The sequence below is a fragment of the Coturnix japonica genome, chromosome 4 (genome assembly GCF_054131305.1).
Source record: "Coturnix japonica strain WE chromosome 4, WE-NBRP24, whole genome shotgun sequence".
Taxonomy (NCBI): Eukaryota; Metazoa; Chordata; class Aves; order Galliformes; family Phasianidae; genus Coturnix; species Coturnix japonica.
The window spans coordinates 422,594-444,231 of record NC_140666.1 but is presented as its reverse complement, the minus strand read 5'-3'; the positions used below and the strand labels follow the sequence as shown (position 1 = coordinate 444,231).

Genomic DNA, 21,638 nt, shown 5'->3' with positions numbered 1-21,638 from the left:
GAACGGCGCTGTTGCCAACTCTACTTGTTACAAAATGAACTACACCAGAGAGAGAAGGAAAGGGCAGCAAAGTTTTATATTTCTTTAGGCAGATCTGACTTCAGCTAACCCAGCACGAGGTACGATCCCAACAACTGAACAATGCAGGGCAGCAGCTGCTTTGAAAGTTGCTTTACCAATCTGCCGATTACTTTTTACGTCTAATTGCAGTCTTTATCTTCCGACCGGGAACTGAAGATCCGGAGGCAGAGAAAATATTTTTTCCATTAGTCCTATGAATAGAAACCGGTAGCACAGAGTTAGGACAACGCAGAGTTAGCGCAACGACACATCATCAGTAGGGTAAAACTAACCTGTCTCACGACGGTCTAAACCCAGCTGACGTTCCCTACTGTTAGCTGACAGTTCAGTAGCAGCACTGAGCAGATATTCCAGAACAACTGTTTTATAATCTGGCTGCTCACTGCTCAGCAGCTGGCAACAGACAACGTATGATGAACGGGAAGAGAGTTCCAGAAACCAAAAGCAATGAAATCTCTCTCATTCAGCAGGTAAGCAGCAGCGTAACAGCTCAATTCAGATCTTATTTTTCAAGAACACTTCTCATGGCTGCATGATATTTCTGAGAGCTGTGCTGCTATAAAGCCATCGTTGCCTACTTAGCCAGTCACACTAACAGAGCGAGGAGAGATGCTGTCCTTAGACATAAATTCCGAAGTACATCTGAGCACCTCACAATTTAACATCAGTAGAGGCTGCCTGCGCTCCACAGATAGTACCAAAAGCTCAAGTGAAAATCTGATTTGGTCTCTTACCCCACTGTAAACGTTGCAGGTTGGCTGAATGAAAATCCTGAAGAGCTGGAAGGTTGTACCGATGCTGCTGGTGCAGGAGGATTTGCACCAAAAGTAAATACTTCTGGGTTACTCGTGAAGTTGAAATTAGAAGTACTACTCCCAAACTGGAATACGGGACCTGAGAAAGACGGGGTAGAAGGAGAAGGGAATAAGAAAGTTGAAATTTGAGTTTGTTCTTTCCAGGAAAGTCCTCCCCTCCTTCCTCCCACCACCTCTAACATACATTGCTTAGACCTTGCTCAAGGCGGCACAGCTTGGGGTGGGAGGGAGGTTTACCAGAAATGCTAAGTTACAACAGGAACAACACCTAGACAACGTCATTTGTTTCAGTAGAGCATCATAAAGAGATTTTTAGACTGCTGGCAAATTGCTAAGGAACTGTCTGCTGCTACCTGTACTGCCATTAGTCTATGGCTGCATGCACCACAATATACAACAATGTACAACCTATTGGTGAAGGTAGTGTACCTCTCCGGCAGTAAGGAATCAGATGCAAAATACTTAACCCTGTGTCTACTCCCTCTATGGAGGGCAATTCTTACAGTAGAGTATGTACAAAAGGCAGAAGTAATTTCATTCACTAAACTTCAGCTGCACTTCATGGAAACCAACTCACTGACTAACCAAGCTCTCTTTGAGACCTGAAACGAAAAGGATGGTCAACACTCACCAGCATTGGAGGCGCTGGAGCCAAAACCTGGCTGTTGGCTCGATTGCTGTCCAAACACAGTACTGCTTGTCACAGAGCCGAAGGCAGAAGGCGCAGGCTGAGAGCCAGATGAAAACAGTGATGTCGACAAAGATCCAAAGGTGGGAGCATTTGGCTGGCCAGGGCCCTGGCTCTGGCCAAATGCTGGTAGCTGACTGGCACCAAATGCTGGTCCAGCAGCAGGCGCTGAAGACCCAGACCCAAAGACAAATGTAGAGGATGACCCTAAAGGAAAAGAAGAGAAATTTCAGTATGTGCTGAGTTGTTTTGTTTGTTACAGAGCTTTATGTTTGCAGCCAAGTAGGTAAAACAACAAACAGCACCTCATTCATGATAGGAATCCTACCTTTTCTTGTAAGTTACATGAAAAACAGCATACTTAAAGGAGTCAGACAACGCACACCTCAAACACGGGTTGTCTAGACTCAAATTACTGTTAGCCATTCATGCTCTAGAAGCAGGCTCCCACAAATAGCACAAGCTGATTTGTATTACTAAGACTTATTTATACCACGGGTAAAGAACACTCACTCACTTATTTGTATTATTTTAAGCGTTCAAAACACAGCTCCTGATCTATTAGAATGAGGAGAACGCTAATCTTTCCTCTCATAAGCAACTGCACCCCTTCCTCATCCAAATGTTTACAATTATCAATTTCTGGAGACCACATCAGGCTTGCAGGGACCTAACTGAGCTACCAGAATAATTCTGTCTCTCCATATAATAGCAAACAAGCTCATTCAATTAGCTGCTTTGGTTCTGCATAGCCAGCAGAAATAATGAGAAAAAAATACAGGACTGAGCTGTGACTTCAAACATACACACATCTGCTGAGCAAAAAGACCTTCTAAATAGCGCTATTAATCTAAATGCAATTTAAGCAGACGTCACGCAACATAAAAATACCAACTGCTGCAACGTAACTCAGAATGGCTGATTGTTTTTCCAGGAAGGAAAACAGAAGTTAAGACGGACTAAAAGGCATTCCAGTACTTTTATGAAGATTTGAAGATTACGAAGACCTAGAAAATGAAGGACTGGCTATCATGTTCATTAGAAGTCACGCTTTACAAAGCAGCAGCTGCATATATCAATACTGTGTTTGTAATATACACTTGCGAAGGGTGGATAGTACAAATCTTGATGTTATTTACAACGCTCGAAGAGTTTTAGGTATGGGAGGGAAAAATTCAAGTTATAACTAACTTTTAACCTTCAGCACTGGATTGATACTGAGAAGAGGGAAATTCATTCTCACAATGACAAGTTCCTATGCAAATGAAAGCCAGTAAAGGATTATCCAATGCACAAAATATCACCACAGCCAGTTGATCCCTAAACTGTATTTCCCAGACTGCCTCAAAACTTGACCTGAGCCCCAAGCATTAGCACTGTTTATATATTGTTGGATGTAAATATTCACTACTTTTCTCAATTTCCACGCATTTTCCCTACCTGTTCTCCAGGAAACACTCTTTCCCTGCTCCACTTTTGTGATCTAAGAGCAAAAACAAAAGCACCTGCTTAAATGTACCTGTTGAACTCGATGTGGCCGTGGCTCCAAAGGTAAAGCCAGAACTTGCTGCATTGCTACTGTTGGCTCCTGAACCGAAGACAAATGGATTAACTGCTGCACCAGTGGTGGAAGATGTGGTGGTGAGTTTGTTTTCTTGAGAGAAGCCAAATAACTGAGATGCTGTAGATTCTGCAGAATTGCCAAAAGCGGTGCTGCTCACAGTGTTGCTGGCTTGCCCAAACACAAAGGGAGTGGGAACTGGTGCAGGGTTGGAGGAAGAAGTGACGCTGCCAAACAGGCTGCTGCTGTTGGCTGAAGTGGCAGGTACGGCTGCGCTGGAGGAACTAGAGCTCAAGAAGCTGAAGGATGGCTTTGCTGCTCCTTGATCTGAGAGGGAGAACAGAACATAAAACGCTGCAAAATGGCAAACCAAGCGCAACAGAGAGACCCTGTTCCAGCCACTGTACAAGGAGAAATGCTGGACGATGTCTCAACTATTATCCAGCTACTGTGGATTACATAAAATCCAGGTTTAATACACTGATCGCTGCCATGTGCAATGAAAGGAATGGGAGAATTGTGAAGAATGATGACACCACCACAGTTCTAGGCTTTAGTAGTTACGGACACCAAGCACTGGCTATAACAACTGGAACCAGAATGAACCAGTACATCTCAGCTCTTCAAACAAAACTATTCTTCAGATGCTCTGAGAAGAACAACATGCATTACCTGCAACACTTCTGTAGTTTGCTAAATAACACAGCAAAAAAAAAACCCCCACAGTGGTACAGCTGCTTTTGTAGCCTCTCCTGAAATTACAGCCCTGTGCCTACAGCCCTAAAGCTGGCTAAGCCCATCATCCTGCAGCCTCACTCTTTTGGCTTAAGCTCACTGTACTTCAGTACTTTCAAGACCTGCTTTTGGGAGCCACAGAGAACAGCCCCCTGTTACAGAACTGTCACAAAGTACTGAGTGCAATTTTACATTTAAAGTTATCTTTTAAAGTATGCAGTTCTTCAGCTTTCCCTAAGCTTCTGCTCCCTCATTATTACACCTGACCCTGTTCTTGATTTCCCACTGCTGTTTTTTCCAGAAGTTACGGACCCTTTTCATCTATGCCACTTTTAAGGGACTCTCTACTGTGCTGAAGAAGGCTCGTTAAAATCTCATTTTTACACAAGGTGTTTCATCAAATTTCCATGGTTAAATTAAACTCCAGAACTTCAACTCAATCATAAGAACCATAACCCCATGCGTTGCTTTTATTCTCTCTGTTCCTTCCCTTATAACTTCCAAAGTTAGTAGAAGTGAGTAATGAACGCTGTTCTGCAAACCATGGCTGATAAGTCATGAAATCAGAATCAGAATTCTTCCACATGGCAATTGTTACTAAAATCTTTCAGCCCGCTCTTTCAGAAGGTTAAAGATGCACAAAACTGTGCAGTACCTATTAAGCAATTTCCACACCTTCATGGCAGTAAATTGCAGCAGGACAGCTGCAAGAACACATGAATGAGACACCTCCTCACATCCCCTTTCACTATGAAAACCATCGCATGAGGCCTCTGTCACCACGCTAAAGACTGTACCACCAACTATGCTGCTAGCACAGAAACCATACAAACCATCCATGCTCATGTGGGATGCAATACAGGTTCCTTAATGTGTGACAATATGTATATATTTTTTGTCTAAACCTAGTCTTAAAACTCACTGAAATCAAAACAGGAATTCTACTAATTGTCTATACGTCAACAACTGGAACACAAATCACACTGCACAGAGTAATTAAGCTTTTTCTAAAGCTCCAGTACATGAACCCAGCAACTCCTACAGATTCTGTAACTTATGACTTCAGAGGTACCATCTGAGGGACTTAGACAACTGAAGACAAAAGATATTCTGCTTACCTGAAGTATTGGCTTGGGCCCCAAATGAAAAAGTTGGCTTTGCCTGCTCAGTTTCTTTCTCCGATGGTTTAACAAAGCTGAAGTTGAACATAGGTTTTGCTGTGCTTTCTTCTTTGGTATGTTCAGGCTGCCCAACGGAAAAGACAGGTTGTGCCTTTGACTCTTCATTCTCAACTTTCTTCCCAAACAGTAACGGAGGAGCAGAACTGACAGAATCCTGTTTCTCTTCTGTCCTTCCCAAAACAAACTGCGAGGCAGGAGCCGACTCCACGTTACCAAAAGAGAAGCCTCTCTTTGCTGCAGGAGTTTCGTCCTTTTTCTCATCTGATTTCTTAAATGCAAAAGAAGTTGATGCAACTTCATTTTCTGCCACAGTTCCAAAAGTGAAGCCAGTGACTCCAGTTTTATTCTCACTGGTAGTTATGGAAGTAGAACTTGAACCAAAACTGAAATCCCTCAGTATGGGTTGTTGCTCTTTCTTTTCCTGCTGTCCCATGCTTGCTGTCCCAAACTGAAATGTTAAAGGAGCTGGACTACTTGTAGATGGAAGGCCAAAGGTAAAGTTGTTACTTTTCTCTTCATTTTTACTCTCTTCTGGTTTAGAGTCCGAGGATGAAACTCCAAATTTAAAGTTCCCTGAACTGCTTGGAAACTTGAACCCCCCAGGTGCAGAGTTGGAAGATGCAGTTTCAGCTGCAGTGCCAAACTTGAAGCCCCCTTGTTCTCCAAATTTAAAACTTTCTGTGACACTCGATGTTTGAGAATCAGAGGATGACGACTGAACACCAAATGTAAATGATGGCAATGGAGCATTTGTGGACACAGCAGGAGCATCAAAACCTGCAGAAGTGAGAAATAACGTTTAGCTTATAACCTATGTCACAACATCTGTGGCACATGAAGGCTTTAGCTACTTAGCTGTGGTTCCATTCCCAGACTTCCCAATCAAACAACTAAAATCAACCTAAAATCGAAACAGAAAACAAAATTCCCTCACAAATCTCTGTAAATTAACCTTTTCACAGTGGCATTTTTCTGTCTGCAGCTTGGCTTTCAGATGTGTACTGGTATGGGATGTAATGCACATAACATGATTATTACACTTCTTGTCTAAACTGCAAATGAACATCATGGAAGATGATGCGTGTCATTAAAAACTAAAAAGTGTATGTTTTTATTCTTGGGAAAACGTGTGGAAATGTACACATGTGACCTTATCTAGACAATATTCCTACAGGAAAAAATGAACAGATTTGCCATAGCTTTAAGGGAAAAAATAATTCAGCTTTAAAAGAAGTCGAAGCAAAACAAACTGCATCCTCATTTCAATCATGAAGTATTACCTTTGAACTCTGCTTTGGTGCCTGGCTTCGCACTCTCACAGGCTACACACTTGGTGGCCTCTGCTTTGTTTTGGACCAAGCAGACCTCACAATCCCCCTTCAGGCTTCTTGAATTTGTCTAAATCCAGGAGATCTCCAGAAGGAGCAGCAAATGCAGACGTGCTGCTGCTGCTGGTCACAGGCACTGAACTCCCTGGGAGATAAGCAATAATTAAACACTCTGCTTGAGTTACAAAGTGAATGTGAAGGTTTTTTTTTCAGAACCTCTCAAATGCTCTTTAGTTTACATACCGGACAAACACAACAGTAAAACAACAACAGCAACTCATATAATACAGCAACACAGCCAATTTCAGATGTAATTCGTGGATATTCTTATCAACTAAAATCATGACAATAATTCCTGCTTGCACAAGTAACCCACCGTCAATGTTAGCACACATAAATTGATGATGAGAGTAAAGTGACATGAAGCTGAAAATTCATCAGATTTGCTTATCTCCAAATTCCAAAGTCAGACATGTTCAAAACGATACCGTTAGGAAACAAAAAAAGCCCAGAGAGGAACTCAAAGCTCCCAGGCTCACAGCTCTGTTCAGCACATAAGCTGCGCTGTCATCAAGAGCAGCAGAAACCTCCATAAAAGAGACCTGAAAGACACTGCTTTCCTTCTGATTTTTCTCGCCTGTAAGGGAATTGTTGCCATTTGATGCTGCAGCAGAAAACTTCTAGCTCTGTAAGCACGAGGATTGAAGCAGTTACCCAGAAGGCACAAAAGCATCACAGTGACATCTTCACTCCAACTGTTTTAAATCACTGAGGGCAACTTTTAAAAGAGTAGAAGAAGAAAATACCTTGTATTTGAAACAATAAAGACGGGGTCCTCTCTTTCATGGTATACCCAGCAGATTTTATCCTCATCTTACTTGCAATGCTCTTCCCCTTCACAGACATAACATATCCATGCAGATCCCTGCACCAGGAGGATAATGGTAAGCCCCTCATGTTTTATACACACAGTTTGGGTATTTTTAGTCTGTGATTTTTGTTATGGAATAAGACGGAAACAACACAAGCTTAAAAAAAGAAGAAAAGGCCATACCTGGTTTCTCAGACTGACAGGCTACACATTTGCTGTCTTCTGCCTTATTTGATACTAAGCAGGTTGCACATTCCCAAGAGCCTTTTGGCTTCTTAAACTTGTCTCCAAAGCCCAGACTGACAGTGGTGTCAGTGCTGCTAGAGGAGGATGTCACAGTCACCGAGCTCTCTGTGGTCACTGGCAATGCCAGAGTAGGCATCACTCCCATTCCAGGCTTTGGTGTCTCACATGCTACACATTTGGTAGCTTCAGGTTTGTTCTGGACCAGACAAGTATCACAATCCCATGTTCCAGGCGCTGCTTTGAATTTGTCTCCGAAGCCCAACACCCCTACAGGAGGGTTGGGGTTTAAAAAAAAAAAAAAAAAAGGAAAGAAAAATAAGAAAAAATTGTCAATTTCTTTTTGAGCTATTGTAGCCATCATTAGTCCTTGAAATGAAACCTCTTCATCAGAATCAGAAGAAACAGTTAAGCTACTTCAAAAGTTCCTAAATGCCGGTAAATACAATTACTGCTATATAGAAAATCAAGTTTTAAAAAAGAACAGGAAGGAAAATGACATACATAAAGTTGCAACATCCATATGGAAATAATGACTAAGCCAGAAGACCTGAAATAGAACAGCTGATTCATATTGATATTTCTAATGTTTCTTTTAATTAGCCCAGACGTGGACTGGTTCTCCAGTTCTGTGATAAACATTAACTCTGCAAGGATATAAAAAGAACAACTCATGAAAATACACAAAAAGTGCACATATGCACATAAGGGAAACACCGCCAACAGCAGAGCAAGCCTTTAAGACGGCAAGAAGTTTGAGAAGCAGCTCAGGCTTTTATGTGGCCATCAGCAGGAACAGCAGAGGTGTTTGGCTATGCCAACATTCCAGAAGTCTTTTCAGACACGATCACAGATCCTTTTTGTAATGCATACAAAGGCATTTCTCTGTTTATTATGAAAGCCTAGATCAAAACCAGAAAGATTTCCCAATGCAAGTGGTTAAGAGAAGAAAACGTACCCCAAACCAGTAGTGAAATAAGAAATAACATCAGAAGTACTGTGGCAACAAAATGAAATATCCCTGGGAAAAAAAAAAAAATCATTATATCAATGCTTATCCAATCAGTTGTTAAAGTAATCTATTAGTTGACATTGGAAGACACCAGGTCCAGTTTCTGGAAGACTGAGGAAAAGAATCAGTCTAAACTTGTCAGACGCTTGAAAGCAGCTTGATTAGCACTGTAACTGTTGAGGGGAAGCCAGATCCCTAAGGCCATAAAGCTCAGGCTTTTCTCTAAACCAAACTGTCAGTCAATCAGAATTCTGAAAAAAGTCTTATGTCAAAATAGATATTTGTACAGACAACTATAGCCTGCATATAATAGTCTGTTATCCCTCTTTCTCTTAACACGTATCAGCTTCAAGGGGCAAAGACATTTGTCAGGCTTCAAGTAAATCCATCCCACAACCAGGCAAGTTTAAAGAACAAATAGCCCTTGGTAGGTTGAAAATAGTTTAACCAGTATGCCAGCTTATCTACTCTATGGACAAAAAGTAAGACACTGCAAAATTGCAATAGTGCAATAAACATTGCGTACAAAATAAAATGCAGTATGTATTCTGAATCTCTACATGGAGGAGTAGAATGGATTTCAACAAAAGACAATTCAGAGCTGTTTGGAATGAAACCACAAGTCAAACTGAACGCCTCTTTTCATTAAGACCAAAACCTTAAAGCCAACCTCTCACACCCCTGACAAGGCAGCTGCTGTGAAGTCATACTTTTAAATGCCAAATCAAAGCGTTGAGGTGTTGTTTTGTTGGTTGTTTCGTTTTGTTTTTTATTATGAGCCAAAGAATGCCCCAGGCCACACTGGAATTGCTTGGCAGATGAACAGAGCCCTGTTACTGTTGTTTGAAGAGAAAAATCCACACCCTAAAAGGTAACCTTAGAGTGCAAAGTGCCTTCAGTCAAGCTTTACAGAACAAACTATTAGTCCAGAAAGGAAAGCTATTGACGTTATCTGGAGAACTCATCCTACCTACCTAAACCAAGTAAGCAGTATAGTACAGATCAATCTCCTCTGGACAATTACAACTGTTAACTCCCTGAGAACTTCGTTTTAGGAACAAGCTGGCACTTGGCCTCAAAAGGTTCTGTAAAGCTCCGGGTTCTCATCCTAACTAAAACTAATAGGTCTTACTCCAGAGAATATCAAGATGGATAAATGGTTCCATTGCCAATAAGTAAACTGATAAACTACAGAATATCTGCCAAAGTGAAATTTCTTACACTGTAGACTTCATTGAAGTGAAAACTAAACTGTCTTTACTTCCTAAAGAAAAAAAGGCCTCCAATAGCAAATACTCTTTCTGCAGATACAGCATCGTAACTATAATGCTACAGTGCAATGGAAAACACAGCAATGACAGCAGGGTAGCTAAGTTCTAGGCTACAGAAAGTGAAGATAATCCCAAATGCAGCAGCCATGGATGTAGAAACAAAGTAAAAAAGCTGCTTGCCCTTGGAAGGCCTCAGGCAGGCAGGGATCTCCAGCAAGATACCCTCACCTCCACTGCCAACCCTTAAATAAGGTCTGGCTCCACACTCCTTCTGGTCACTGAGGTGCACTGCAGGTACCTGAGCTCACCTGGGTTGGCCCTGCCTCCCCCATCAGGTGCTCAATCACTGCTTCAGGCTTTGACTTAGCATTTCCACTACAATGACATACCTTGTTTCCAATCTTCCTATCCTACTAAGGATATAGACATGGGAAAGAAATCATTTCTGATACATCGCCGATAATCTAATTTTCTTCTTGTTTATCTTCCTTCTAATCTTAAAAACAAATTTTTTTTTTCAAACTTATATTGATCTTCAAATGTGATTTAGACTTTACAGCTCTCAAAATACAGAATTCTTGTTCCCATTACTGAGAACTGTTACTGCGTTTTCTAAGAGACATACAGGCAGAACATAGTGACAAAGGAGACAGTTTTCTTCATACAAGTTAGTCTTAAATTAATAGATCTGTCATACCTTTCAGATGGTTCTACACGCTGTTCTTCAGGCAAACTCTTCTCTTTCATTTCCTGCAAATTATTTCAAGATTTAGCTGAAGATATATACTATATGCAAAGTAAAGACAATGACTCGTATTGTTTTTTTGTATTTTTGTTTGCTAGCTTTTTAATTTATACCACTAAATACACCTCTAGCTAATAAATCTCGTTCCCTAATTCAGTATTCTAGGTACAGCTCAGCTACATTTGGGGGCTAAAACAAGTACTGCTGCTTCTCTTTGCATCGAGGATGAACTGACAGAACAGTTCACCACATCTGTCAAACTCTCTACCAAAGAACATAATTAAACAAAACATAACGATAATAGTATTGCATGGTAGGGAATCAAATCAAGTTGTTAATAAAGCTAGTGCTAGTTTACCGACCCTTAAAAAGGGCTTCAGTTATATCATTTATCAAAGAACAAAACAGAACAGTACAACCTTCCCTCCCCAAAAAAACCCAAGCAGTTGCAGCTATGCTCTTTTTTAGAACTCTTCTAAAGAAAGATTATGCTGGCTAAATGATACAGAGATTGAGAGGTTTCAAAGCAGTAATTAATCAGAAATGACCGTCCACTTTCATCTCTTCCCTATAAGGTCCACAGATTTAACACCGGGCTATTTTTACACTCAGACCAATACTGGGAATGCGGTGGTTTTTCAGAAAGAAAAACATAAAGAAAACTTTGTGTACAGGAGGATACAAAAGGAAAATGTCGCTTCTGTCTTTTAATATTCTTTCACTGAAAACAACCTGATCCTACAGTACATCGTTACATTGTGAAACAACCACAAGCCACTTAATCATTCCAAAAATGTAATTAAATCCAGAAAAACTCAACCTATTTCTCAGTAGTTCCTACAGTTTTAATGCATATCCCAAATGTACTAGCAGTACACTCTGCAAAGAAAGAACATCTCGGTATAGGAATTGGTCAGAAACATTCCAGGCAGGTAAGGGCTGCAAAATTTACTTACTTTGTGCTTTGTATCTACTCTCTGGTGAATTTTGCTAGAATCAGCAGATGGAGTCAGAGATGGCTTGACATAACGGGCCAGAACTCCTGACAGAGAGATTGTCTTTGGTGTCACTGCTCTTTGAACAGGTGGATGCTGAGATTCCATCTTAGAAAGGGAAGCGATAATCAATTTATTCTTTCATGCACCAAAACTAACTGCAATATTTATGGATGAAAACATTTACAGAACTATGAACATCCTATTAGTCTTGGAACTCAACTCTAAATGCATTCAACTCACAGAGGGAAATCACCAGAAAACCAGAGATCAAGTCCAGAAAGCTACACAGAAGCTACATAGAAGTAGCCAAAGCTTGACTAAATCTCATTTCAAACTTTGGCACTTAGTTTCATAGACAAAACAATTCACACTACCATAACCAAAATAACTCATGTTCCTACAATACTCCCCTCTTTTCCTCTGCCTACACTGTGATAGTTTTTACTAGCTTAACCCATTGATTTATCATTCAAAGCATTAAGCAACTGATAGGGCCTTCTGAGCTACATACTACATAGATTTTCCTCCTACAGAGCCAAACAAACAGTAGAGCAAAAAGTAAAAAATGTTGTCAAATAATATTAAATTAATCTCATTCACTAATATGTCATCTAACATTTTAGATTTGTACTAAATAGATTTAAAGTACTTTAACTTCCCTGTTCAAAGTATTGCCCAGTTAGCTGTTCAGTACACCAAGAGCTATTCTGTCTGGTGCAGATCCTTGAAATAAGTGAAATGCCACATACATCACTGCTACCCACTGCAAAAGTTTTGCCTGAGCGTACAAGAGCTCTGTCAACCACACGCTCACTTCAGCAGGAAAACGGAGAGCCATGTCCTTCACAAATAATTGTTTTCATCACGGGCCACGCTTCTCCTGCCAAATATTATGAATCCTAGTATTGTGAACAGACAGTCTATCTCCTTTTACCCAGTGACAGCTGTGTGCAACATTCGTTTACTGCCTGACAACTTCAAGCTCCCTGTTGCAAATTTGGCAGATCTTTCTTAATGCCTTATCACAGGTGTGGTTCTACAATTTGACTGAGAATTCACACCAGATTTGCTTGCAGTTAATTGGGTAACAAGCTGTACTTTATTTTCAATAATCTTGCAATTTAGCACACGGCAAAAAGAAGGTGCAGGAAGTCTCAGATGTTTGGAAACTCTGAAGTGATTGTAAACTTAATTATACACCGATCAAGGGATTGTATAAAGGACAGAAATTAACAGTTTTCTTTCTCGTTATCTGGATGGTGACAGTAAACAGAAGTATTCTTTTTCTGTGCTTGAATCAACAGAGAAGCCTGCACAAAATCTGGAATTCTTCTAGCATCCTGTGGAAAAAATAATGCAATAAATTAAACAGGGCTCAACATAGGGAAGACTTTCATTCTTTACTGGCACATCTACTAAGTTTTACTAATATATTAAAAGGAGTGCTGCTTACTGCCAGAGGACTTGACATCTTCTCTAGTGACTGCAGGATGCGCCGTGCTGTGGAACTCATCACACGATAGGATTGCACGTTTGCTTGTTTAGCTTTCATTTGCCTTACTGGTGTCTGAAAAAACAACATTGTAATTGTCATGCTGTTCAATTTTGAGTTAAACACACGTGTATTTTATGGCCCCAGGCTACACGAACAATATAACCAATATTCTCCGATGACAGAGAAAAACGCATTCGCTGGGAGCTCAAGACAATGAAAAAACATTCTGAGTTATAGCAGTTTAACTGTGTCTCCAATACATCTTGCACACGGGATAAAACAAAAACAAGAAGCCCATATGTGTAGAAAGTAAAGATGGAAGATGTTATGACTGCCGGTGTCTCTGAAGCAGTAATTAGGAAAACTGAACTGAAGCAAAGGCTTGTGATCCAGACAGCGCTTTCACTAACAACACAGACCTCAGGAGTTTCATGATGGTACAATACCATCTTTAAATCAGTGTATATAACCACAACCAGGAGTTTTTAGTTCTACTTCTCTCTTGCCTGCATCCAGACATCTTAGGGAGACCTCCAAGGAAGAGACTCGACAGCCTCTGAATAGCCTGTATCAATGTTCCATCACCTGCACAGCACAGAAGTGCTTCCTGGTATCTACATGGAACCTCCAGTGTTCCAGTTTGTGCCCAATGACTCCTGTCCCAGCACTAGGCAACACTGAAAAGAGACCAGTGCTTCACCCTTTTGGCATCCACTCTTCAAGGATTTACAGACACTGATGAGATCTCCCTAAACAGGCCCGGCTCTCTCAGCCTCTTCCCACAAGAGAGGTGTTCCAAACCCCTCATCACCTTGGTGGCCTTCTGGACTCTCCTCAGTATGTTGCTGTAATCCACAGCATACAGGAATAAGTAAGCTACTGTCTCCTTTAAAAGCCTAATATTTTGGTTCCTATTTTCAGTATAACCTACAGTTACACTGCAAAAAGTTTAAATAACTGATCATAGAGGGCTCCCAGCTTTCAGGAAGTTTTAAAAACAAGTTTTCAAGGTTTCCCATACATCAGAAACTTGCACTCTAGCTATTAAGAGTTGTCAGCATTCATTTACAGCTTCATTTCAGAACACCAAGAACTCTTATGGGCAAATAACTCTCTTCAAGAACAGTGCGAAACATTAAAAGAAAAAAGAATGCTACTGTTCACCTCGAGATTGGCATTTAGTCCTGCATGCTCCTCTCAGTATTAGAACAAAGGATCTGTAATGCTAATTCTAGATACAGTAAAGAGCTAACAGCCTCATACAATTTATTCATAGCATGAGCATAGATATGATTGTGTAATTTCTACAGATAAATATCAGACAGGTCTGACCACTGCAGCTTTTGCTACTATAAGCACAAGTTTTCAGTGTTGTGCTGTCATTGTTCTAATTGCATGACGTTATTTTAACGTGATACAGTTAGAGGTATACAACAGCACTCAAATGGAATATTTTTAAAGACTTAACAGAGGAAATCCCAACTACAAACATCTAGCTTTAACAGTCATTCTCCTTCATTCCAACAAATACTTACATAATAACCATTAAAATAATTTGAATAACAATTGCCATTTAAACTTCTACTCTTGTAGGCAAAGAGGGAAGAATAGGAGCTGTTGCCACATTCTTGGCTCCCCTCTCAAAGCTACAGTGCTACTTTAATATTTCAACCACAATTTCTTACCACACTGTTTTTCTCTTACCTGATAAGGAGCAGCTTGCACTTTTGTCTGCCGTGCAGCTGCAGCCCTTCCACCATAAGTGGTCTTTCCAGGGTAAAATGGAGAGTCTCCAAGCTGGCGTGTCTTAAAGACAGAAGTGTTTCCAAGCGTCTATAGAAACATAGCATGGTAACTGGTCAGTAAAATGGGTATGCATTTCAAATGATTAAAACAAATACTGTGCAGTACTTACAGGAGAGAGAGCTCCAAAAGCAGATAAATTGAATGCAGGTTTCTTTGAACTAGACGCAGAATGTTGGGTGAGGGAATGAGATCTTTCAGCTTCTGTGGACCAGAGCAGTGGTGCTGAATTATTTTTTGAAACTGCGGTATCTGCCAAAAAGACAAACACTGGATATAAAAGCCTCGAGGACAAAAAGAACTCCCGTTATTAAGGATCACACTGACCTAAGCTCTTTAATACAAAAATCATTTCTTAGTGAACTCGGCATAAAACACGGCAGCACTGACAGCTGAAGCCTTCTTTCAAGAAAGGCCAGAAAAGCAGCTCAAAACTTGCACAGTCAGAATAGTTCCTTTATCGGCTCTTTGTGAAACACAAGAAAACAACCTGCATTGCCATTTGTCACCTGTAGTTACTCACTAGCTGTCTGTTGGACAGTAGCTCTTCCTTCTAAGCAATAAACCTAGTTGTTGAGCTAAAGCAATTCACTTTCACTTGCTACCATCCCAGTTCAATATTTACATACAACTAGCTGAGAGTGGGTAAATCAGAACTGATTTTTTTTGTAATACCAAGGTCTCATAATGCACTTCTGAACACAGTTACATTAAAACGTTGACTGAAACAAATACTTCTAAAACACTAAAAATAAAATGCAATTCTCACTTCCAAAGTTGACATTCACTTATTTACTAAGTTGATGAGGAATATGAATGGATGCAAAGTATTTCACATGATGTAAAAATTACACTAAAGCCTAAAAAAAATAGGAAAATTACCTTTCTCAGATGCTCTACAGGAGAAGCCACTAGTTGTTGCGATGTTATCATCATCGTGCTGAGAGGTAGAATCTTTTATTTCTTTTACTAGAGACAGTCCAGGATTGCCAATGCCAAGTGAAGAAGATGTAGAGGGCTGACAGGGTGGCACAGTGGAATCTGACATGTTACAGTTCAAATGGTCCCGATGAAGAGAGGGCCTCGTTAATACAGCTGAACAGTTCAATGCTGATCTACTCGTGGATGGTTCTAAATACAAACAGGGAGACGATTAGCTTTCCTATAGACGAGCTCATAGAAGCCAAAATCTGTTTTCTATCAACAGTCAAGCTATTGCCAAGATCTAAGCACAAAAATAGAGAAGCCAAATTTAACTTCTTCCTCATCCAGATAGAGTTTCAACTGTGTGACTATAACAGCAACACTACTTGCAATTCTGAGTATTAATATCACATTAAGAAGAAGTTGATTACGGGGCTTTACAACACCGGGCCCTGACTTCATGCTCAAGTACTTCAACACTGGATCTTTAACTAAATCAAACATGCAGACTCCTTCCTCTTGCATGAAAAGCTTGCAATAAACTTTCCAAAATTTGAGACCATGCAGCAAATTGCAGACAACACTGCCATTTACATAATCTCAGTACATTAGTTTGAATACAACATGAATGTTTGCAGTACTTTTTATTTTTCCTTTCCAAACAAATCTACAAATCAGGTCATGCCACATGTAAACATTATCTCCTATCCATAAACTTTGGAGATTTTAAGTCAAGAAACAAGTAAGCATGTTTTCCTCTGGAACCAAAGGGTCAACAAACACTGCCAGTGGCCTGGAGGGGGTGGCCTCACAGCTCCAAGTTGCTGAATGAACAGGACTACTAATAAATATCACTCTCTCAGGAATCCTGGGAATTCAAAAGATTCTGAGCCGCTCTCCCCTTGATACTTGCACTGAAGCTTAAACTAGCTAGTTCAATCCTCATTACTACTGCTGTAGCACTAATCAGTTCTCTGAAACATTAGCAGATTATGAGGACAGTATTGCTTGACAGTTTATTGGCCAAGCAAGGAATACATGCTGTAGCACGTAGGTATCTCAGAGCTGAAGAAATACATATTTCTAAAATTGCAGTAATAACTAATCTTAAACAAAAAACTGAAATATAGCAAGTAACATACACAGACAGCAACATAAGCTAGCAGAGGTCCCACACGGTCCACCTGCTTCCGATATTCTGGACTTAATAAGTTTGCTGTGCAGCTGTTCTTACTAAAAGGTCCTTTCACACAGTCCTGTAGAAAAGCCAACACACGCTCCTCAGTCATGAAGACATTATCTATTCCTTTATTCATACTTATTTCCTCAGGTCCTGTTTGTCACCTGGGAGAAGAGGCCAAACCCCTCCTCATCACAACCTCCCTTCAGGAAGTTGTAGAGTGCAATGAGGTCTCCCCTGAACCTCCTCTTCTCCAGGCTAAACAATCCCAGCTCCCTGAGCTGCTCCACATAAAACTTGTGCTCCAGACCCCTCACCAGTTTTGTTGCCCTTCTCCGGATGTGTTCCAGGGCCTTGATGTCTTTCTTGTAGCGAGGAGCCCAAAACTGAACACAGTATCAAGATGTGGCCTCACCAGTGCTGAGTACCATTGTTTACAATTACATGGCATTGGAGGCAAAGATACTTCCTCATTGTTTTTGACTCTGACAACAGAAGCAACCGACTTTCCACATTATCTACGATTACCTTTACATGCTCAGACTAAACTACTTTCCTTATTAAAAGATAAGTTCCCCCAACAGCTATCAAAGAGGAACCCAACTGAAAGCACACGCAAATTCACACAGCACGACTACAGAACCAGTGGGAGGAACCTGATTTAAAACAAAGATGAATTTTTAACATAGTACAGAGGCTGCAAGTCTCTGCCAAGAGTCCAAATATCTTTTCAAAGACAACAGCCTAGATACTAACACATATCTTAATTTTATTGAATATTCTAAAAATAATGTAATATATCACATGCATGAGTTCCTCAGCTCGCTATTAAGCTAACAAGGAGCTTTACTAAATCGATCAAAGTCCAAAAAGTAATAAACAAATAAAAAAATAAATAAAATTTTAAAAATCAAGACATGAGAAGAAATGTTTCCTCTGCCATTCTGGAATCTACTTTTTGTTTCCAGGACTTCAAAACAAATTAATGTTTTTAACTGCCTAAGGCAGTTAGACAAAGTCTAACAGGTCTTCTAAAAAATAAAACAGAAAATACAATTTAGCACACTTGTGAGTATTTTCAACGTTTCCTCCCTGACTAATAGAGTACATGAAGTCAACGGACGGCTTCCAAGAGTTGTAAGTTCCGTGCTTTACAACTCTATTTACAGTTTAAAGCTAAGAGACAGTTTCACAAACTGTTGTTTTGAGGTTTGGGTGGTTTTTTTGTTAACTTGCGGAGGAGGGGCTGATTTTAATTACATCAAAAACCCTCTTAGCAAATTCCTTTGGTTATTTAGATTTGAAACCAGAAATCTGTGAGGAAACAGAAATAACCAGAACACTACATGATTTTTCACATACCTTCCAGGTTAATTCCTACTGGTTCAGGCATGACTCTCCCATCAGTCATTATGGTATCTTCATCTCCACAATCGTGATGATAATTTACTGGATTCTCTTCCTGGTTTGTAGATTCATTTTTATCTGCACATTCATCTTCACATTTATTAAAATACTTCTGTAGCCATCCTGGTACAATGTTTTTCACCGACTCCGTCATTCTGCTAATGATTTCCTGCTTGAAAGAAGAAATGCTTCTTTAATTACAGAAACAGACAACAGCATATGCTGGGATACAATCTTCCACAAACCTCAAAGACAAGAGTAAGATGCAAGAGTTTGATCCTAAGTGTAGGATTGCTATGCTTCTGGGATGCCTAAAATTTCCCTAATATTAATTTCTGACTAACTATTAATATTCAAAGTTTCGAAGCTTCCATCAGAGTCAATTCACAAGGCCACCAGGAAACTATTTCTACATAACTCCTCATCTACATACTTGTTTCACAACTCTTCCTCCACACACTCCATTGGAAACCACCTAAAACAGAAGCTCAGCAGTTATCTGCAGTGATAGTGAGGATCATTGTATCTGCTATCGTTCCCTGAAAACTTTAGCATCCCTTTCTGTCAAATCTCAACCACAGGCAGACAATCACTTGCAGCACTCCTTCTCGCACTGCTGACAACCATGGAGCTGCTTGGCTCCTTACACTACAAGCAAACATGAAGGCTGACTCAGCAACTCCAACACTGAAAACCAAGAAGTGACACAAGAGTGAATGGAATTCAGCAACAAAAATCTGTTGCTAACGGGTACATCCAGGTTTTGGCTGGTTCTGTACCAACAGGCCTGCTCTACCACTTTTCTGGGTTTGGGAAATAGAATTCCCCAGCTGAACTTGTTATTTGGGTGTAGAAAATTGATAATATGCTTTGAACGTGCTGAAGCTAGCTACAGTCTAACAAAATTCTGAGATAACAACCATGCACACACATAACAACAACAACAAAAAACCCAAATAACCAAAATAAAACCCTGTATCATTGAAGTATTCCACAGAAGACAGTGCAAAAACCGAGATACAAGAATTATAAACACCGATACATCCTTGAATCCAGAGCTGAGAGGGAGGTAAGAGAAGAGGAAAAAGTAGAAAACAAAAAGCCTTTTCGCAGGAAGAAAGTCATCCTAATTCACAATTAGACATTTTTCCTAATGATCTGTAATTCTATTGTTTATTTGCACAAGGACAGAATAAATACCCGTGGACAGTTTGAACCACACAGGATACCATGGAATGAACACATCCATCACAATTACTACCTTAAAATGCACACGACTACGAAATGCTCAGAATGATGCTATTCTCTTATATGCTAAGCCTCAGCTTCCCTGCAGAAACCACAAATGCAGATGATGCCAGAGTTCACAAGCAGTCCAATGCAAGGTGTCAGCAGAGCGGCTCCTTCTAATCCCCCAGCCCCTTATTTACACCCTTTTCCCTGACACACTTCACTTTTTACCAGGGCTACCAATGAAAGAGCATTGGGACAAATCAGACGGGATAATATTTGCAAAAAAGAGCAAATGCTCAGGACACAAACAGCACCCAGGGCTGCGTTCCTTCACAAAAGGCACTGCTTCATGTAGTCAGTAGAAACTGACTCAACAACTTGAGTTCAAGAAAGAGAAGAACTGGTCCTGCAGAGGCAGGGCAATGAGCAGGTTTACCCGCTTCCCTTCATGGCATCTTACTGAGGAGAGGGTGCACAACCACCAGAGGCCGTTGTCAAAAACTCTGTTATCTTCTAGAACTCCCTTGCTGAACAGATGTGAGGGACCTGCCACCTCAACGGCATCCTCTAAACGACTGGAATACTTGATGGTGAACACACACATTTAGTTGTTGGCTGAGTCTCCACCCACAGAGCAAGGCTCCAACTCAAGACAACACTGGATCCAAGAATGTGGTGGAAAATCTCTTTCACCTTTGTTTCGTCTATTCTTTCACTGTTTCTCCCCTCGATCTCTTTCCATTTGTTTCCATCACCTCCAGGGATAATGACTCCACCACCTTCATGGGCAGCCTGTTCCAATGCCTCATCACTATTTTAGAGGAGAAATTTTTCTTAATATCCAACCTGAACTTCCCCAGGTGCAACTTAAGACCATTACCTCTCATTCTATCACTAGTTACCTGGGAGAAGAGCCCAACTCCCACCTGGCTACAACGTCCACTCAGGTCACTGTAGAGAGAAATGAGGTCTCTCCTGAGTAGCCTTCTCCAGACAGAACAATACCCCAGTTCCCACAGACATTCCCCATAAGACCTGTGCTCCAAATCCTTCACAGCTTTGTTGCCCTTCTCCGGATGTGCTCCAGGGCCTCAACATCTCTCTTGTAGTGAGGGGCCCAAAGCCAAACACAGTATTTGAGGTGCGGCCTCATCAGAGAGACGATCACTCCCCTACTCCTGCTGGCAACGCTAGTTCTGATACAAGCTGGGATGCCATTTGCCTTCTTGGCCACCTGGAGACACTGCTGGCTCACGTTCAGCCAGCTGTTGACTAGCACTTCCAGATCATTTTCTTCCTTACAGCTTGCCAGCCATACTGCCCCAAGCCTGTAGCACTGCATGGGGCTGTTGTGAGCAAAATTGGTCTCAATGAACCTCATACAACTGGCCTGAGCCCATCAATCCACGTGGTGACCAATGCATATGGTGAAGTAAATCAAATACAAGTAAAACGCTACCTGTGTTTATTTCACTTACAACTTCCAAGCTGATTTCATTACAAAAAAAATACATAATGAATCTTACAATTCCTGGAATATACTGGGCAATGCATGCAAAGCAGAAAAAAGGAAACAACCCAAGAAACAGACGTGCTTCATTTTATAACAAGACTTGTGAAATGCTCACCCCTCACCTCTTCACACCACAGTTACTTACCAGGCCCTCCCTTGTCACCTGAACTCACTAGACATACGCCCAATGTGTTGCCGCACAAAAACTCTTCTGGTGCCAGCCCTGTGCTCAGAGGAAGGGCAGCTCTGTAGTTCCTCATTGCTACTGGTCTGGGAGGCTCTGAAACGTGATACGGTGACAGGGAGAATCCAAACCGTGAGTAGCAGCAATCTGGTCAGTGAATACGTTTTGGTCCTTCAGCAGATTCAGAATTAACTCACTGATTTCAGCAGTTTGAAAGCTGCTCTCAGTTCCAGCAGTTGTCTGCTGATGTTAAATGCACTCACACGCTAAGCTCATCTGAAAACAGCAGCGGCAGGAAAGCAGAACAAAACACAGAACGTGGAGAAGAGATCCAATAGCTTATGAACAGGTATTTACAACAGCTCCTCGA

The 21,638-nt window shown here is 40.8% G+C and overlaps 1 pseudogene across 1 annotated transcript; it reads right to left on the bottom strand.

The window, feature by feature from the left end:
* Positions 1–57: 57 nt before the first annotated feature.
* Positions 58–18,507, bottom strand: LOC146760892 (nuclear pore complex protein Nup153-like; annotated as a pseudogene). Its single transcript, XR_014945595.1, has 15 exons — positions 18,294–18,507; positions 15,710–15,958; positions 14,940–15,079; positions 14,729–14,857; positions 12,983–13,096; positions 12,762–12,869; positions 11,488–11,634; positions 10,452–10,536; positions 7,444–7,773; positions 6,342–6,534; positions 4,999–5,838; positions 3,104–3,472; positions 1,528–1,791; positions 816–975; positions 58–272 (listed from the first exon to the last, which is right to left on the bottom strand). The product of XR_014945595.1 is annotated as a nuclear pore complex protein Nup153-like (transcript).
* Between the last annotated feature and the right edge of the window lie 3,131 nt (positions 18,508–21,638).